General features: G+C 43.6%; 1 long non-coding RNA gene across 2 annotated transcripts in view; it reads left to right on the forward strand.

Moving 5' to 3' along the window:
* Window positions 1–19,180, forward strand: part of LOC111934982 (uncharacterized) — a 95,128-nt gene that overhangs the window by 66,316 nt on the left and 9,632 nt on the right. For both annotated transcript variants that reach the window (XR_015274939.1, XR_015274938.1), the window contains one exon: window positions 16,266–16,505. This is a non-coding gene — a long non-coding RNA (uncharacterized LOC111934982). The remainder of the gene's footprint in view (window positions 1–16,265; window positions 16,506–19,180) is intronic.

A 19,180-nucleotide genomic window follows, 5' to 3' on the forward strand; every position in this document is an offset into this window, starting at 1 on the left:
GCAATAGGAAAATCATAAATCATAATCCCATTATTCAAATGAATTTACCTGCTCTTTAGGGTTCCATTTGTTCTGTATTTCATTTATCTTTGTTTCCAAGACAAATAATTCACACTGTTCCTGTGCCATTTTTTTTTTTTTTTTTAATGTAATGTTTTAGCATGTACATTTTTTACATTCTTCACAAATTCCAGGGAAAAGATTGTCTTTTGGTTTTGTGGTAGGAGTTTATCATATATTGGCAAGAAACTCCTCTAGGAAAGTGTTTCATCTTGCCTTGGAGAATGAGGGACCCACTCAGGCCCTAGATTAGCAAAGCAACAAATTACCAACTCCTTTCTTTTTCTGCAGCCCTGCTGCCTGGAAGTTAATTAATTAGATGGTCTTGAAGGGCTGAACTTTGCTGACTTTGGGGATAGCAGAGATTTTGTTCCCCTTTTGTTTTGTTACAGGCAAATTCTTACAGGAAAAAGTGAGCTTGAACTCAGTCTCAGCACATGGAAAACCTGCATAAAATGAGTTTTGCAGTTGCATCATTATTTTAGACTTTAAGTTTTTCTCAACTGTTCTTATAATTAATTTAGTCACAAGAGCTCTTAGGGCCCTACTTGCCTAATTCTTAACACAGAATCAGGGGTTTACAGCAGAAAATAATTTTTATTCTTGTTGATTTTTAGCCTGGCTGGTGGGAGCTGGGAAATTTTAGCATATGTAATTTGAATTATTTCATGAAACATTTAACAAAAGCCTATTTCATTCTTCACTAAGGCAAGTTGATATAAGAAGGATGATGTTATGGTTAATGTAAATCATAATTATTACCAGGTGCATCACTGAGCTGGGAAATTGTGCTAAAAATGTAAGTTTTGCTCCATTTCATATTGAAAAATTACTTTGCAGCCTGACAGCCATTAATCTCTGTTACAGGAATGTTATTCTTTATTTTGGTAAATTACAGAGCTAAAGCATAACAAGGCATAAATTATCAGGCCACAGGAGTCCACTTTGCTGAGCTGGGCTCAAGCAACCCCTGGTGATGAGAAGAACCAAAGCACCCCCACCCCATGGTCCCACCCCAGTGCTGCCCACCCTGGGGCACCTCAGCTCCACAGAGAGCCAAGCCTTCAGCAGCCCTGCTCCCCAAAACTTTTCTTTTGGACATACCAAAAATGCTTTTCCAGACCAGCATTCCATCTTTGTGGCTTCCCTCTCCAGCTTCCTGGAGAGATTTGAGGGCTGGGTGCTCTTCTTCTGCTTGCTAAATCCTCTCTGAAAATAGATTTTCCCATAAAAGAGGGCTCCAGGAAGAATTTAATCCACTCTAAAGCAGGATGGGATATCTGTGTTTGGTACTCAGCTCTGAAGGGGAGATGCAAAATTCAGTTGCTTTATTTGTTTCCAGGGGGTGAATTTTCTATTCCATGGTAGGAGCTTGAAGTACATCCTAACTTGTAATAAAGATGCTTTTCTACAAGTGATTATCTCTCTGTTGGGCTTGGTGGATGGGAAGCAGCATGGGAAGAAGGGCTCTAGTTGTACTGTGTGCAGCAAGGTCTGCTCTTCTAACAGGGAGAGAGCTCCTACAAAGGAATTTTTATCAGAAAATACCTAAACTTTCTCATAGCAAAGTGCTGCTCACCTCAGTTTATGCCATAACATCAGAAATATAGAGTCCTAGTATTTTTGTGCTTTATAAGCAGAAGAAACAACTAAACATGAATTTCCAAGCACTGAATTATTCAATAGGAGTGTGTAGGTTTTTGAGATGATTCTCCACAAGGCTTTTCATCTTCTTCCACTGAAGTAGTTTTGGTTGACCCTGCTCTATTTACTGTGAATCCACCTTCCAGGCTACTGATTCCATGAATGGTATGAAATTCAGAATACACTTCACTTTTTTGATAGTTATGTCTTTCTGCATACAAATGATAACTCTTCCCTACACTTTTGGCAGCTGTTCCAAATCAGTGTAATCATTGTCACTCTTCACAGCAGTGTTTTATAAAACAGCACAGGACTGTCCATCAGCACATCATCACCTGCCACACAACACTTAAACCTAAGGAGGTGAAACTCAGTGCCCCCTCTGAAATGCCTGTATCACTCATTTTTTTGGAGCTCCTTATACTCAAATCACAGCCCAAAAGCCCTGAGAGTCCCTCCAAAGCTTTTTATTGACTGTGCAAACAATATTTCTCAGAAGAATCTTTATTAAATCCACCCTCACATTTGTTCTGCACACTTCATCTTTGACAACTTCCCAGGACAGGATGGGCAGATTTGATAACATAACAGGGATAGACCTGAGCAAAGTCTGCCTGCCTTTAGTGACCATTTGTAATTTCAGCTGTCATCCTCAGGCTGCCAGGGAAAAGAGCTGGGCTGGACACATCGGCATCTCTGCTCTCCTCACTTGCAAAATGCAATATTGAAAGTGTTAGAAGTGCACAGCAAAGCTGAAGTGCAGCCTGTGAAAATGATGATAACAGCAAATGGGAAACCATTTAATACGAGATGTGCTGGTCAGGTTGACAGCAATGTGAGAGTCTTGCCAAGCCTGAAATGTGTGCCCTGACAGCAGAGTCAGCAGGAAAGTCCTGAGGCAGCAGATGATTCTGTTCAAAGAAATGGCTCAACAGATGCAGCTCCTGTTGCATTCAGGGTTTGCTGCAAGCATGTGACAGCAATGTGGAGCTGCCCTTTACCTTAGCAAGGCAGGAAGTGAAATTAAATACGTTTCCTTAAAACTGGTGTTCAGCCCAAATGGTGCTCACAGGCTCATTAGGAGATAACCTGATTAAATTTTTCCCTGGCAATGCAATTCTGGGCAGCTCCCTTCAAATGATTGCTAAAAAATTATTGGCATTTTCCTTGCCTCAGCATCTGGCATATTGTCCTATAGCAAGCTTATTTCTCCTGGAAAATGTTAAAGTGAAAGTGGCTTTAGTAGGACCATTGCCTGCACCAAAAACATTTCTCTATGTGCCATTTTCTGGGCTCTTAAAAGAAATGTAGTGTCTCAGCCAGAAAGAACAGATGTGAGAAAATTGCAAAATGGATGCCAAGCATCATGAATTAACTCTTCTGGTCAGATGTTCAACACCCCTGGATGATTGTGTGCTAATCTAAGAGTAGAGTAAATCAATCATTATCCAGGCTTGGGATATCTAGGTAGACCACAGGAAGCCTCTTGATTAATATGCACATCCTCACCTAGATGATGGTTAGCTCTGCAATTCATGGTTAAACTGAAGGCAGAAAGAATTGCTTTTTAATAACCTTGATAATAACCCTTCTGATAGCTCCATTTAGGCATCATTATTGAATAATAGCCTGTGCATGTCATCGAGTCACTCTGACATTAGAACAGAAAATACACAAATATCCTGGTCATGCCACTGATCAAAACAAGAGACAAATCCTCTTCTGGGGCAAATTAACACAGTTCCCCCGGTATTAACAGAATGGAGTAGAATTTCTAAACAGACACCAAGGCAAAATGATGCTTGAAATTTTGATGCAGTATGTAAAAGATTTTATAGGTTCTTTAAAAAGCCTTAATTGCCTCTCTGCTTCCATTCTGGCTCTGCAGCATCAAAACTTGTGCTCAGTGGGTTTGGGATAGACACAAAGGTCCAGATGGATGAGCACCATGAGCCACTGCAGACCACCAAGCTGTGAGGAGATAATCAGGGATATTACAGGGTGCTGAACCAAAGCTGCATGTCCCCATGATTTACAGAGCCATTTATCACAGCTGCTCTTGTGGCAGAGGAGAGCAAGTCTGGGGAGATGTGGTGTGCACACACGTACACAGAAAAAACAAAGTTGGGATATTCCTGCACCACTTGGAGCACCTCAGAGAGGGAGGAGCTGTGCTCATTACTGGAATGTGATGCCATCAGCTCACAAGTGCCAGCATCAGTAACACCACAGTGAGCTCCATCAGCTGCTCATTAGCTGCTCCATGACATCCTGCATCTGAGCTTACTCCCACCCTGGAACATCTCTGCTGGTTTCACTGGGAACAAGGCTGTGTCCAACACAAAGCACTCTGACACTCAGCATAACTTCAGCCATGCATGGCATGTGAAATACTCATTTCATTGAGGCTTTTGTTTGTTTTTTCTTCCATTAAACCAATTACTAGCTAGCCATTTTGTATAAAATAACACAATATGACACTAAAAGATCTGATCCATGCAAGCTCTTCATGTATAACAGCTTTGGTTCAATTTCATTTGTAGGATTAACAAACAAACCAACCAACCAAACAGCAAAACTGGGATTAATGAAAACAAAAATGAAGGTAAATCATTGTCACCCATGTTCAAACAGTGTTAAATTATGTAAGTTTTGTTTAAATTTTTAGCTCTGGTGGCACGAACCCAGGAGGAAATCTTCATGTCAGACAGACAGCAAAGAGAACTAAAATGATACAGTCATATTACTGGCTCTTTCTGTCAAGCTACCACTCCATGGTCCCTGTCAAACTCCTTTCCCTTTTCTTTTTGTGGTAATAATGCATTTGTTATGGTACCAGCCCTCTGTGTGTGCACCCATTCCCCTGCATGGCTCCAGTATGAAGCATTTATTGTCTGAGGTGAGACCTGTGTGAGCTGTAAAAATCAGTGACAGGGGAGCAAAGAAGTGAATGTGACTCTAGAGGTACAGGGGTGTGACAACATTCCCACTGCCTTATCATTTGTGGACCCTCAAGATTGCTGCCAAGGAGCTTGTAAACCACTTTTCACTGCTTTGAATTTAGTGTCAGCCACTCAGAGCAGCTTTCCAAGAAGATGAGGATGTCCTCCAGTTCCAAAAGGGCAAGACAGGGAGGAGGAGGAGAGTCAGTCTGCTGAGGTTGTTCAGTGTCTGCAGACCAAGCCCTTCTCTTGGATGTCTTGGGCACCAAAGGACTGCTCTGTCCTGCTGAGAAGAGTGAGCAAGAGGTGGCAAGCAAAGCCAGCAAGGTGTGATGGACAGGATCAATGTTCAAATCACTTGATCTCTCCTAGATGTATTAATCAGGGCAAGAGATAATTTTCCTGATTTAGGAAATGAATACTTGATCAAAGTTCTGTCCCGAGTGGCTCCTCACAGGCTGTAAGGCTTGGGTGGCAAATAAGTGCTGCAGAAGAACCAGATTTTTTGAAGGAGGAATTGAAAGAACTTTTGCAGGGTAAATATTTCTTATTGCCCTGGTTCAGAGAACTCTGTAAGGATGTACACTACTACTTCTCCTGAGCTGCCAAGTCCTTCACAATTTGCTGTGCTCTGGTGCTTTGCAAATGCCAGTGCAAAACTCCCTAAAGAAGCAAATCCCAGCCTAAGTAAATCAAAGATGTAAACTGAAAGGTGCCTATAAATCACAGCACACTTTCATAACTCCATCCATATGTGAACAATATCTGAGGGCCCCTATATTAACAAGCTGAGGTGAACAGCTCTGTGGACAAATCTGTATTAGCTGCCAAGAAAATATGATTTATCCAAAAACTCTCTAACACAGAAAACCAATGGTCTCTCCCAGGTGGCTTTTTTCCCCATCCCTACTACTTATGGCAGAAAGGAATATTTAGAGCTCTCTGGCAAGCCAATTAACTGTCAATTAGCTGGTTGATGTGCCCAGGACTGATCACTGTGCAGCTGGGCAGACTGTCACAGGCCTGGAACCAGGAGCTCACTTTCAGCACGGACCTTCCTGCCCTGCTTCCTTCTAAGTGGGTGTCAGCATTCATCCAGGAGTAGAAACAAATTTTGTCAAAGAAGGTTCCCCTGGGTTTTGCCCTTACACTGCCCCCTCAGCCTTGTGTTTGGGTGGATTTTTTTGCTTCTCTAAGTTTTACTTTGCCAAACTTCAGAACCCATGGTAGCAAGAGTGAGGAGGATTTCGGCATGAGCCCATCACTGCTTACTGGGTTGGGGATTTTGTTCTGTTACATCTGATAATGCTTACTTACAGTTACATTTATTGCCAACAGTGCTGAGGCAAAATAACACAATTTGCTGTAAAAAAACCTCCAAGAATTTGTTGGGTTTTTTTAAATAGAGTACCTTGAGTTCTTTATTTATCTTCTGTGAATACACAGTCAGAGCTTCTTCTTCTTATGCATTGGTTATACATTACAGATTTCTTATTCCCTGTATCAGTGGCTGTTTATTCAGCTACCCTGTAGAAGGAAAAGGGATACAAGCCTACTAATATTAGCATCACAGGACCTAAATATACTCCTTTCTTGCTCCCTCTCTCTCAATGGAAGCTGACTTCTAATTTCCGAGCTTCATGCCTTCAAAAAGCCAGTTGATACCCATTTGTCTGCATGCTGGAATTGTTCAATAGCTACAATAATTTTTCTCCTTCTCTAGGACTTGTTCCCCTTATATAATAGGCTTTAAATTTTTCCAGTGGTTTAAACCAGTATTTGCTGCATTAATTTTTTTTCCACATTTCCTAAAGCTTCTCTTTAAAGATGAAGATAAAAATGAATCCCTCTCAAGAGTGAGTGGGTCTCTTCTCTCACTGACTAATGTGATGGTTTTGAGGTGCTGATAGAGGGCAGTTAATCCTCATGGAAAAGGGAGAAATTCCCTCTGCATGGGTCTACCTCAGTTTTCCCTCCCCTTCTGCAGTGTCTGATGGGGCTGTTTTGCAAAGCAGTTGTATGGTGCCCACAGTGACTGTAAAATGCAGCTAAGTCAACAACTTGAAGCTGTGTCTGTGCATCGTTTTCAAAGCAATACTGGATTTTAAACTCTTATCTCCAGATGTTAATCCTTAATGGGAGCAAAGATGGAGCTTGACTTCCACAACTCAATTTGTAAAACAGCAGCCACGTGTTCCCTTCATCCCCTCAGTGCTTGTGTTACACAAAATGCAAAATTGCAATTCCCCTGCTTAGTTTTATCTCCTATACAATCTTCCCATTTAAAAGAGCTGTCATCCAAAAACTCATTAAGTAATGGGTTTGTCTCTTACATGAAGTCTTACTGCAAAGGGTTACAGCATGCAGAGGGTTGAGTTGAGGTTTGTTATGAGTTTAAACTTTTGATCCATTTTGACTTCTAGAGGCCAGATTCTTACCCAGCAGGGATTAGGCCACCTTTCAGTATACCCTGAGACTGTTGTGGATTGTCCTGGCCATCCATTCCTTCTGCCCTGATGTTTTGGGCAGCAGAAGACAACTTGTAGTCCTACTTGCACTCATTCCATTATGTGTCATTTTGCACATGGCTGCAGAAAGACAAAATCCCTTTTTATTTCCATGCTTTCATTTTAGAGGATTTTCAAGTTTCAATTAGTCTGTGCAATGAGAAATGAGCACTAATGAATATGCAGGTGTCTAGTTTAGCCCTACAAGGAGCAAGACCTGAAGTTCAGCCCCTCATTTGCTTGTGTGTACCTGGGGAAAAAAATCTCTTTTCTACCACAGTGGCAGCTGTTGGATTGGAGGGAAAATGGATTTATTAAAGGTAGTGAACAAGAAATTTGGAGAGGATGGAAAAAACTATGCAGCACTCAAGGGGAAATGATTCATCAATCCAGTCTGCAGCTTTTTGGGGCTACAGGGAAGAGCAGTTGGATGAAGATGGTGGGTATTTAATCCATTTTCCCTCTGTGGGGCTGACAGTCCCGGTGACAGCGGTGACGGGAGCGCTGCCATCGCGAGCTCAGCGCTCTCCTCACTGTGTGCCAGACAGGACATCTGCTCCAGCTGGATGGGAGGCAGAAACCTCTCACTGCCATTCTCCCTGCATTGGTTTCCTTTAGGTAAGATCTGAATTTCCCCCAGTTTCTCCAAGGCCTGGGGAAGCTCCAGGGAAGGCAGAAGGAGGCACATCTGGAGTGGTGCAGCAGCTGGGAAATGCCCAGTGCTGCAGAAGATGGTGGTATTGTGTGAATGGCTGTGACCTTTTCAGTATTCCAGATTTTGATTGATTGGCCATTTCCCCTCTTTCCCATGCTGTAGACACTGGAGCTGTGAAATAGGTGGCCAAAATAAACACAGACTTACATAGGCTAGGACAAATTTATATTGAATTTATGGGAGAGAAAATTTTGCTAACTCATTCTACCCATAAAAATTATAAAGAGGAAAGAAAGTGACATAAAATCAATGCATTTCCATGACAAAGATCATTATGAGAAGAGAAAATATAGTCCCATACTAACTTCTTCTCATTACTGTTCTAAGATTTATCATGTCAGGTGCAATGTGCAAGGGAGGAAAGGAAAACCTTCCTTGCCCTTACCTTAAAAAAAAAAAAAACAATAGACCAAGTAAGCCAAACCATCTTCATCCTGTCCAGTGAGCATATATTTTCTCAAGCCTCATAAGGGGCATGATTAACTCAAAGGTGTGGCTTTGAGGAGCCCTTCCAGGCTGGATGCTCCAGGGCAGGGCAGGTCACCCTCTGGAAGAAAGATGCTGCTTGAGGGCTTGACCAGATGAAAGAAAGCCCAGTTAACACCCCTTAGCTGGTGGGAACAGGACTTGGAGTGGGAAAGAACTGATGGAGAATAAAAACCAAAAAACCAGACCTGAGTTGCTGAGAGCTGGGAAAGGGAATTGCCATGTTCAGGCCAGCCCCAGGGTCAGTCTGGCTGCTGCATTTCACCTGCAGTTCTCATCCTCATCTCAGCTTAAGCACAGCAACAAGTCTAGGACAGAAGCCCAAAGCTGCCTTTGCAGATGGACTCGTTGCTGCATTTGCCATGCAAGCCCACAGCTCTGGCTCTGAGGAGCCATTCCAGAGTCTGGTCTCATCCTCTCATGCATTGCTCCTTGTGTACTGCTGAACAGATGCAGTTCATTTTGGAGCTGACATCTGGTGCTGTCAGAGTACATAACTGGTGCTGATTTGCAATGCCAGCTGAGTACTCTGACCTTTTTGGCTCATTTATAAGAGATGATAGTTTGTGTGTGCTCTATGGATACACCAGGCAGTGTGTGCTGCTTGTGTTTGTTTGCAGGGATGACAAGGAAGAGGTAAATACACAACACAAACCCTGTCAGATCTGGCCAGAATAAAATCTCACTGGTCAGCTGAAGAAGGGAAGGGAAGAGATGACAGATAAATGGAGGGTGTAATGCCCTGGTAAACACGGGCATTTCCTCAAATCAGAACTACAAATGTTGCTTCTCGATTCAGTCTTCTCCTTATCCATGCAAATAACATTCCCAGCCATCTCCTCTTACCTTAAAACAGAAATACTGTCATGCTTTAATAAGATATTGCCTTCATCGTCCCAAAATCTGGGAGAGCACTATGAGGCATCACTGAGGCTGGAACAAAAATTCAGGGATAACCATACTTCACATCATAAAATGAATCCTGAGCTATCTTTGAAACCTAACCTAACATTACTTGAGTGGGAATTTTATTTAGGGCAATGCAGCACCCTGTAGCAAGAACAGCTCCAGTCTGGAAGTAGGGACTCTCAGGACAGGTTAGGCTTGCTTTCCCATACATTTTTCTGGGATTTATACTGTTGTATGGCTGTAGTTGATTAAGGTTTTTGGTTTGCTTATTTTGTCTCAGTTTTGTGGTGTGGCCAGATTGGGACCCAGAGAATGGAGAGAGAGGCTTTTTAAAGATAAACTTTGCTTTACTTGGCTGTTAGCATCCAACTCTCACCTACCCCAAAGCCTGTTGGCACAGGGAAATGTAGGATCTAACTCAGCTCTCAGCTGAGAAGGGCACCTGGTGCACTTGTGAAATGTGAAATGAAGAGGGAGGGGGGAGAGGCCAGGACCTCTCCTCCTCAGATCCTCAGTGTCACACCCTGCTGGGAAGGAGTTGTGCATCCTCAGCTCTGCTTTGAACTTGCCCTGTGTTTTGAATTGCATCAAGTGGTGAAAATCTGAGTGATCACAGGCCTGGGATGGAACAGCACAGCAGCTTCCACAGTGTCAGTGCAGATAAAAGTGAGGAACAAATGTTTAATTGCTGAGAGGCTTGAGCACTAAGTGACATGGTTAAGAGAGAATTAAACACAGCTCTCCAAAGCCACCAGTTAGAGCATCCTTCCTCCATTACAGAATCAGGGTCTCATACCTGTCTAAAGGCCAACACATGCCCACCGAAAGGCAAAACCTTATGCTTGGGTCCTTGAGCCTAAAAGAGACTCAAGTGTAGATAAATAGTGTAAAATAGACTAAAGTGTATTTCTTGCAATGGCCTTGAGATCTGTGTCTAAAAGGCAGAAGTAAAAAGCTGTCTCTTTACAAAACTTGCTCAGAAAAGTCGAATTTTAAATGAGGCATTCGTTCAGCAGTGGGACTAATAGAAGCTGACTTCTTCCAGTTGTACTCTGCAGTTTGATTTTCTGGTGCCAGGAAGGAGCAGGCTCCAGGTAAACATTTTCCAGGGGTTTGGGTGCTGATAACATCTTCTCCTGTGTGGATTCCTCCATACCTGAGTAAAGATGAGGTCTGGCTGCAGCCTTTCCACCAGTGGGAATGGCAGTGTCTTGTTTTCATGACAGCCAGGGAATCTCAGCTGCCTTTAAAACTGTTGTTCTCTTTCAAACATTGTGCAGACAGCCTCATGGATTAAAAAATTACCCATGAGGAGCAGACAAAGAGGCATAGAGGTACGTGGATTATGAGTGTGTGAACCTCTCTTGCTTGGGAAAATAGGCTAAAAAAATCATAACATGCAGAAGCCTTGTTATTATCCCAGCTGAACAGTCCTCCCTGGCATATTCTATTAAGTCACTTCTGTTTCTCTTAGGTTTTGCATTACTGGCTCTTCTTTCCATAAATGACCTTTTTCATACCAGCCTCTGTAAAACTATTGCCATTCTTCATTTAGAAATTTGCTCAAGTGCGTTTGCAGAAGCCCTAGACTCCTTTTCTGATGAATCATCCCTTTTTGGGGAAAGGAGTAAAAAATTATGTTACTGACCTTTCTTTACATTTAACAGGATTTTTTGCAAGTTGAATATCTTACCATCAACTCTAGATAAGAATAGATCCTCCTGTTCTGTGTCAGTGTTTATTCAGCCATTTCTCAGGTACATCTCTAATGGTATTTATAGCACAGCATCTTTTCTGGGAAAACCTCACTTTATCATTCCACATAAAACATAACTGAGAAACTGAAAGAATGTTATTAAAGCATTTAAGAGAACAAGGATAAGTTAATAGAGTGAAGCACTTGGTTTCCTACATTTTGATGAGAGAGAACAAAATCCATCCTTTATTCAGCCACATTACAGTTGTTTTTGCAGCTTTTGGGGTGTAAACTCAGGTTTACTCTCTCAGGGCACCACTGTGTCCCCACACAGCAGGGAGGGAGCAGGGCTCTGATGGCCAGCAGTGATGAATTAATTGAATATCTTGCTGCTCTACACCACAATGGCCATAGGAGAGAACAGGAAGAAAACAAGGTTTAGCTTGACCTCCCTGGTTTTATATAAGAGGTTGGCTCGATGTACACAAAACACTTGCTATGTGCAGTTGTTATTTCCTGCCCCAGAAGTGTTACTTATTACTTAGGTCATGAGGACTTTTTGGTGTAGGATTTTAACTGCTGCATGAAAAATCTATTAAATCTTTACCACTAAACTGTTTTTTGCAGCCACCCAGTCACCTATCCTTGCAAAGCAGTACCTAAGCCTTGGTAACACTGATGCTCACCAGTGCCTTTGTGATCCCATGGTATGTCCTAAGGGCAGATGAATAAAATCATGCAGCTGCAAGGAGTTCATCCAGCAGCTCTTGTTCAAGCCCAGCACATCCTTTTTTGTGCCTGTCAAGGTCTACAAGAGCAAAGCTATAGCTGGTGATTTCCACTTTCTGAGGTGGCACTTTACAGACTTAGGAGATCATGTCCAATTTCAACTTGCTTCCTTCTTTAAAACCTGGCTCCTGGAAGTCACCCCAGTTACATCTTGTGCTGGGATCATGACAGACATCTCATGGGCTCCCTGCTCCCCATAAATCACCTCTGTCCATCCCTGCTGTGTGTCCACAGTGGGTTTTTGTTCTCTCAGCATCCAGCTCGTGCCTCACAGCACTGAGACATCTGAGCCAGGGAGCTGAGGCACCACGTTCAGCTATTCCACCTAATGCTCTGCTGTTGCATATGGGTAAAACCTTACAAAAGGAAGGCTTTGTAAAACAGTGGCTCAGGCCTGTTACTTTGGCTAAGTAAAAGGGGACTTTGGCAGAGTGACTCAGCTGAATTAGAGTTAAAAACAAGTTCTGTCACCATGATGTGCTCACATCGTGGTGTATGGTGGTTGCTTGAATAATGTTTGTTTTGATTTGAAACTATGGAACTAATAAAGGCCTAACTGCTTTAAAAGGCCACATTTTTGCCATAAAGCAGCTCTCCTTTGCACCTGCCTGGGGATTCTGAGTCACTTCAGACCTTCACCCACACTCTGCTGCTCAGTGTGTCCAGGTGAGAAATACCTTGTGCTGCATCCCTTTCCATGCCACAATTCCCACCCAAATTTCCCACTGCAAAGCTGCCACTGTTGGTGCTGCAGCTGATTGAGAGCCCCAGGAGCAGGGAAGTGGCACCAAGGAGCCCTGCTCAGCTGAGCAGCACGTAGGTGCGCACAAGGACTGGCTCAGCCTGGGCTGTCAAAAGCCACAGCTGACTGCAAACAAATCTCTTTCATTCTCCCTCCTTGTTCCATGCAGTAAATAAAAATAAATCCTCCAAGGACCCCCAGAACATTTAGGCTGAACGTGTTCCTGTTTGCTCGGAGCATATCAGGCTGTTGTTCTTCCTGGCTAATCAGATAGAGCGGAAACTAAAACAATCTAAATTTGTTGTTCCGTTTTATTCTACACACAATCACTGCTTCTCATTTGCTTCTAAATAGCTGCATAAATACACATTAAATGCAGTGACATCTCTTTTGGGACTCGGTCCAGTGTTTCCTGGTTAATTTCTCACTTTGAACGAGATTGGGTTCTCAGATACTGTCACACTTCTTGTAAACTCCTCTGTATAAGGGATATTGCAATGCTGGGCTCATCCCTGTCCTCTGCAGGCATAAGGGGGTTGGTGGCAGTGAATGTGGAAGAGTAGCACGTGCCCACATACCATGTGTGGAAGCAGAAAAGAGCTCTCACTCTGGGCAGACATGAAGGTTATTTGGGACTGCCACTTCTTGCAGTGTTCCCCCTTCACCCAGCCTTCTCTCCTTCCAGTCTGACTCTCGAGCTCTCACCCCAGTTTGCAGGAGTCACTTTGGGTGAGTGGTTTGTGGTTCCTGCAGAGCTGCTGGCTCCTCTTTCAGTCTGGTTTCCACCACCCAAAACATGTGCTGTCACTTTTGGCCTTTCAAAGAGCCTTCCTGCACATCAAAAACCTAATGGCTCTTCAGGCTTTCAAGACCGAGGTAGATGCAGGTCTTGGAATCTGAATTTTTGACTGACTAATAACTCTCCCTCCAATATAAAAAGATACTTTGATGCTGTTTACACGGACTGCCACCTCTAGAAAACTGAGCACTGCAATCTCTGCAGAATTCATAAACTGATTTTGGCCACCTTCCAGTGCTTTCTGAATTTGTTTCCCAGCGATGGGCAGGAGGAGGAATGTTCTTAGCCCCTGAGGACAGTGGATTTCAAATTCACCCTTTCAGACAGCTGCACAGAGTTATTATATATATATGTTATATTATTCCCAGAGCAGCAGGGACCTCAGGCAGGCACATCCCCTGGGGGCTGACACATCTGGCCAGCTCAGAGCTGGAGAAGACTGAGCCCACATCTGTCCTCAGTGCACCACTCAGTCACATTGGTTTTTTAGCTTTCATTCTCAGTTTCTTTCATTTTGGTGGAGAATCACAAGAGCAGTCTCATCAGTTTAAGCCAACCCACGGGTAGGTTTTTGCAGCATGGCACAATGAAAACTCATGTATGTTTTCTCAGAAAGGGCTGTAAGTAGTTGAAAATATCTATTGCAGTTTAACCATTTCTAAGAGTGAGTGTCCAAAACACGTGTGCACGATGTGAGATGCACACAAGCAGAGATTTGGTACAGAACTGGGACAAATCCTGAGGGTGAGCACAGCTCTGCTCGAGACAAACATGGAACTGAGGTGCTGCAACACATGTGAAGCTGAAGGCCAGGCCTGGGTGTTTCACATCTTTTGGTATGCCACGTGCTCCTCACATCTACAGCACAATTTGTCACAGCTGGTTACATCCACACATCATGTTCAATGCATTTCCCAGGCACAAAATGAAAGATGATCAGAGAAGTTCTGAAATACCTGACACGGGGAAAGTGGGAGATTAATTGCAGCATTAAGGCTGAGTGTGGAACAGAGAGGGAGCTGGAAGAGCTCTGTTCCAGGGGAAGCATCTGCAGAGTTACTCCTTGTGGAGGGCCACTGCGTACCAATTTGACATTTTTTGGTTATTGAGCAGTGTGATATCACTGCCCCCAGCATCCCCAGTGGAAAAATGAACTGGAGGTGAAGATGGATGCCCACCAGCCCTGCCCTGAGCCCACAGAGGAGTGCAGGGCTTGTCCTGCTGCCCACTGCCTCCAATCTCAGAGACCATGCAGCAGGCTGGGATGGGAGAACCCTTGTAGAAAAGCAAAATATCCTTCTCTTTTGTCTGTTTTTATCCACCCAGATCCGTATCTTAGGATGAAAAATGTCAGGCACAGCATTAAGGTAGTCATCTCTCAGCAGATGGGAGTCGGGAGGGAAACAAAACTCCAAAAGTTTATATCAGAGGATGGTACAAAAAAAGCAGCTAAACCAAAGCAAACAGTCTCGGGGACAGAGGGACTTCGGCATCACAGTCTGTCCGCAGGAAAATGCACATTCCTGCTGTGGGCTGATTAAGCACAGCCAAGCCGAGAGGTTTTGGAGGGGGGAAGGTGGGAAGGGCACACGGCAAAGCGGAGGGCTGGGAGCATCCTGCGGGGCAAGGCTGATCTCTAGCGGCGCTCTGCGGCTCCCAGCTCGCCCGGATTATTCTGTTTTAAATAACACAGCAGAATGTGTTTCCTCCTGCCGTGTTTGCAGCACTCCGTGCATCTCTTGGAGCAGCGCTCCTCTAGAGCGCTGGGCTTCTTGACAAAGTTTGTCCGGATAAAAAAGGAAAACGTTGATTTTCGATCTTTCCAGAATTTTTCAAATCGTTTTTCAAAGCGATTGCTTCTCTTTATTCTCTGCTGAATACTTTTTTTTTTATTTAATTCCCTGTCATGTCCAATCTAGTTCCTCCTATGACTGATGGAAGGAGAAAAGGTGGAGAAAGGAGAAGTAAAAGCCAGACTTGATGTAATTTTCTTTGTTTTAAATGGTTTCCTTCCCAGTTCCAACAAAAATAAGAGATGGTCCTTCATGCATAATATTTTCAGGGCTGTTAACAAAAGGAAAAAAAAAAAAAAAAAGATATTATTTCTTTGGAATAAAAAGGACAACAGACAATACAGTTCCACGTTAAGCAAAGTGCACACTTGTGCCATCAGCAAAGGGGTTCCTGTTCAAATGGGCACCAATGAGTGCCTGGGTTGAGCTTTCTTGTTTCTAAATCAGTCTCTGAAAAGGCAGCTGGGAAATACAGGTGCCTTTTAGCCACCACTTCTAGGAATCAGGAGGAAAGAAGGAATCCAAAGCACATTTTAAAACAGAGCCAAAATTATAAGCATTATGTACTTTGAAGGGCTATATAGTGAAAGATTTTTCAGGTAAGTCATGTCCCTCTGGGCTGTGATGTACAATCTAAACCCACTAATTTTTTCTTAAATTGTAAGACTAATAGTGAAGATGCTCTTGCTTTGTCAGTCCCTGTACATGTTTGTGTTCTACAGAATTCTCACAAGTCACAAAAACAGAAACCACACATTCAGAGCACAACTTACATGGTTCTGTGTGCTCACATCCCCTTTATATAGGAGCTTGCTTTTATTAGCTGCAAAAATCCACAGCACTTCTGTATATTCTGCATATTCCATTAATTAGCAATTGCTAATTAATACCATTTGCTGATGAGCATTGCCTAAGTCTAGACAGAAGAGCCTACAAACTTCTGAATATTATTTCAGCCATCCCTGTCCTTTGAAATGGGCCATTCTTTTTCCAGATAAAGCATAATCTTGCCTTAATTAATGAAGATATGATTAAGAATATTTTGAATAGATCTAGCACAGCCTATCACATACTTTTCATCCTGGTTTCCATTCTGCCTCTAGAGCAGCTAATAAAAGTCCTGCAGCAAGCTGCTGTCATCTGTATGAATCCTTAGGCTGATTCATGCCTCTCTCTCTGGCAGCACGGGCCTGACACACCCTGCTCCTCCTGGCATTAAGGAGAAGCAGTGAACAGCTTTGCAGCTGAGGAAGCCACGTGTAGGAAATGCCTCTTGCTGAGTCTTGCTGGGAAATCCTCCTCATTCAGCTGCACTCACAGCTCCAGAGGCCAAGGATCCTTTTGGAGGCCTCGCAGGCACAGGCAGGCACAGGAGAAGGAAAGAACTGCCCTACTTCCATGCTCTTCTGGGCTTTTCCATGGGGTGAGTGATGTTTCCCAGGTAGGGTTTATTTTTCCCCTGCAGGGCAGGCAGGGCAGGCTCTGCTTTACCTCGAAGGGGGCACCAAAGTGGCTCTTTCTCATCTGCCCCCCATCCAGGTAAGGCTACTGTACTTGTACTGTACTCCCTCATTTGGAGGCCACAGTGATGGAAGACACACTTAAAAGCCTTCCTACTTATTTATATAAATATTTATATAGCTGCTGCAGAGCATTGGAGTATTACTTGTTACAGACTCCTGCTTTTCTACATTTTCCCACCCATACTGAAGTCATAATGTCAAGGCCTGCTTGTTACAGTAGGATGTCTGGCAAGTGCAGAATACAACCTGCACTAAGATAAGAGTATGAAGGTCCCAAGTGCTGCTCTGCAGCTCTAGGGAGCAGAGAGAGGGTAGGAGCCACCAGCCCAGCAGAGTGTGGGGCTCCTGGATGTGCAGAAATGCCACAGCTGAAGCAATAATGGATCACAAACAAGGACCCAGTGATGTCTCAGCAACAACAGGATGTTGCTAGAGCCACTGGAAAGCTCTAGAAACAGGCTGCACAGGTAGGACTGTCTGTCACACATATATCTGGTATCTGTTGTCTGCCTGCAGCACGTGCACAGCTGTGTGTGCAGTGTTCAGACACATCTGCACATCTGGATGTTCTGCACACTGGCCAGAGTTGTCCTAACTGGGTACCTGGGGCCTGGGCTCGTGGCTCAAAATGGCACTGAAGCAAAATCTGGTGCAGGCCATGTGCTGGTGCTGCCTCCAGCTGCCCAAGCTTTGTCCCCTCCTGCCCTGCCTCTCCGAGCCCACACTCGCATTTCTGTTCACATCACACAAAGCAGGAGCAAAGGCTGCTGCTCTCAGCAGTGCTCACAAACTGAGGGTGCTGAGGGCAAAGCCCTGCTCAGCTCATGTCCTCCCTGTCATTTCTCACAGGTAATGGCTGCTGCTAAATCAGCCCCAAATCGGTTCTCCAAACTGTGCTTAACTGCTTACATGCTTAGAAGTAAACCACGTTTAGCTGCCTTTAACGCTTTTCCATCTTTATTTTTATGCATTAAGATCAATTTCATGAACTTTCCTAGGTAAGATGATTGCCATCGGCAGGAAGAATGTAGTAAATTAATTATAGATGTGTGTTAAATTACTTTCATTACCACTCTGAGTTCTGGGAGGGAGTTGTGTGAGCAGGATGACTGATGAAACAGTGTTTTTACATATTCCCCCGGTAATGGATATTTTTACTTGGCTGCCAGTGTTGTTGCTCAGCTCAGAGAAGCTGGAATTACACATTTCAGAAAATGGAGGTTCACTCTAAAATTGATCTCCAAGGATTGCCAGAAAACTGTGGCTGAGACAGACTGGCTGGAACACAAGCTGTCTGTTCAGGGCCTTGGGATGAACAAAGGTGAACTGAGGGAGGATTCATCCTCTTTACATCAGACACACCCAAATCCAAGGGAGTCACTTGAATTTGTGGTGCTGTTCCTACACACTGGCAAAGGAGTAACAGCCAAAACAAAGCTCAACAGGAGTGGAAAGTTATTTTCCATATTCACCTTATAATAACCTTGGTGCAGGGTATTTTCTAGGGATTAATGGCCAGGCCAGTTTAATAGCTCTCTGCTGAACTTCAGGCTATCAACTTTTCACAGTGTATCATTAATCCCTGGAAAATATCTAGGTTCATAGCAGATATGAGTGAAAAATAATACACATGTGAAGGTAAGTGTAGTGTTATATATACTGGGATTGGTGAAGGTAAGTGTTTAATCATGTCCTGGCCCTAATTGCTAACTCCAGATGCACTTCAGAATACAAGTAAATGAGGTACAGCTTAGTTACACTGTAATTACAAAGAAGCTTCGTTGCACTTCTATTTATATGGTGTATAATTAGTACCTTCCCTGGCTGAAAGCTGAAATCATAATATCATTGTTCCTTATGTTTCATATTAAAATGTGCTACAGAGTATGGTATTTTGAAGGATTTCTGTAACAGGTAAGTCAGAGGACAAATACATACTCAGTAAGTTAATTCAATTTATTTCTAGCCACTGCACTCACAATCTTTTTTTACTAAAAAACCAAAAAGTCTAAAGAAATAAGAACTACAAATCAACACACATCATGCTGATCGTGTCCAAGGTCATGAGCTGTGAACAAAGCTTATTACATGGTTTGTCCTGCCTGGAAGAGTGGAAAGTGGATCCCAGACATGGAGAGCAACGTGTGTTCCCTCCCCAGTCCCTGGCTGGGGTCTGGGGGTGGTGCTGAAAAGAGCTCCCTTCTCACTTCCCTTTGCCACCTCTGGGATCAAAGATGCACAGTCAAAGATGCTTTGAGGATCCCTTCTGATCCCAGACTTGAGTGACTCAGTCTTTTAACACATCAATCCAGACATCACAGAGGAATGCAGCCCCTGCATCCCAGCCTTCAGCAGGTGGATTTTCCCTTCCAGCTGTCAGAGCAGTGCTGCATGTGCCTGTAGGCATGTGCACACAAGGTAGGGATATCTCAGAAGTCTGAAGCACATCACAGAGATTTCCCTGCCCACGCTGCCTCTGCAGGAGCAGAGCTGTGGAGGTTTCCATAAGACTTGCAGAAGTGCCAAAAAAAGCCTCCACAGTCTGCTGGGAGAATAATTAGAGTTGGCAAGTTTG

The sequence above is a fragment of the Cyanistes caeruleus genome, chromosome 11 (assembly GCF_971803275.1).
Source record: "Cyanistes caeruleus chromosome 11, bCyaCae1.hap1.1, whole genome shotgun sequence".
NCBI classification, from domain to species: Eukaryota; Metazoa; Chordata; class Aves; order Passeriformes; family Paridae; genus Cyanistes; species Cyanistes caeruleus.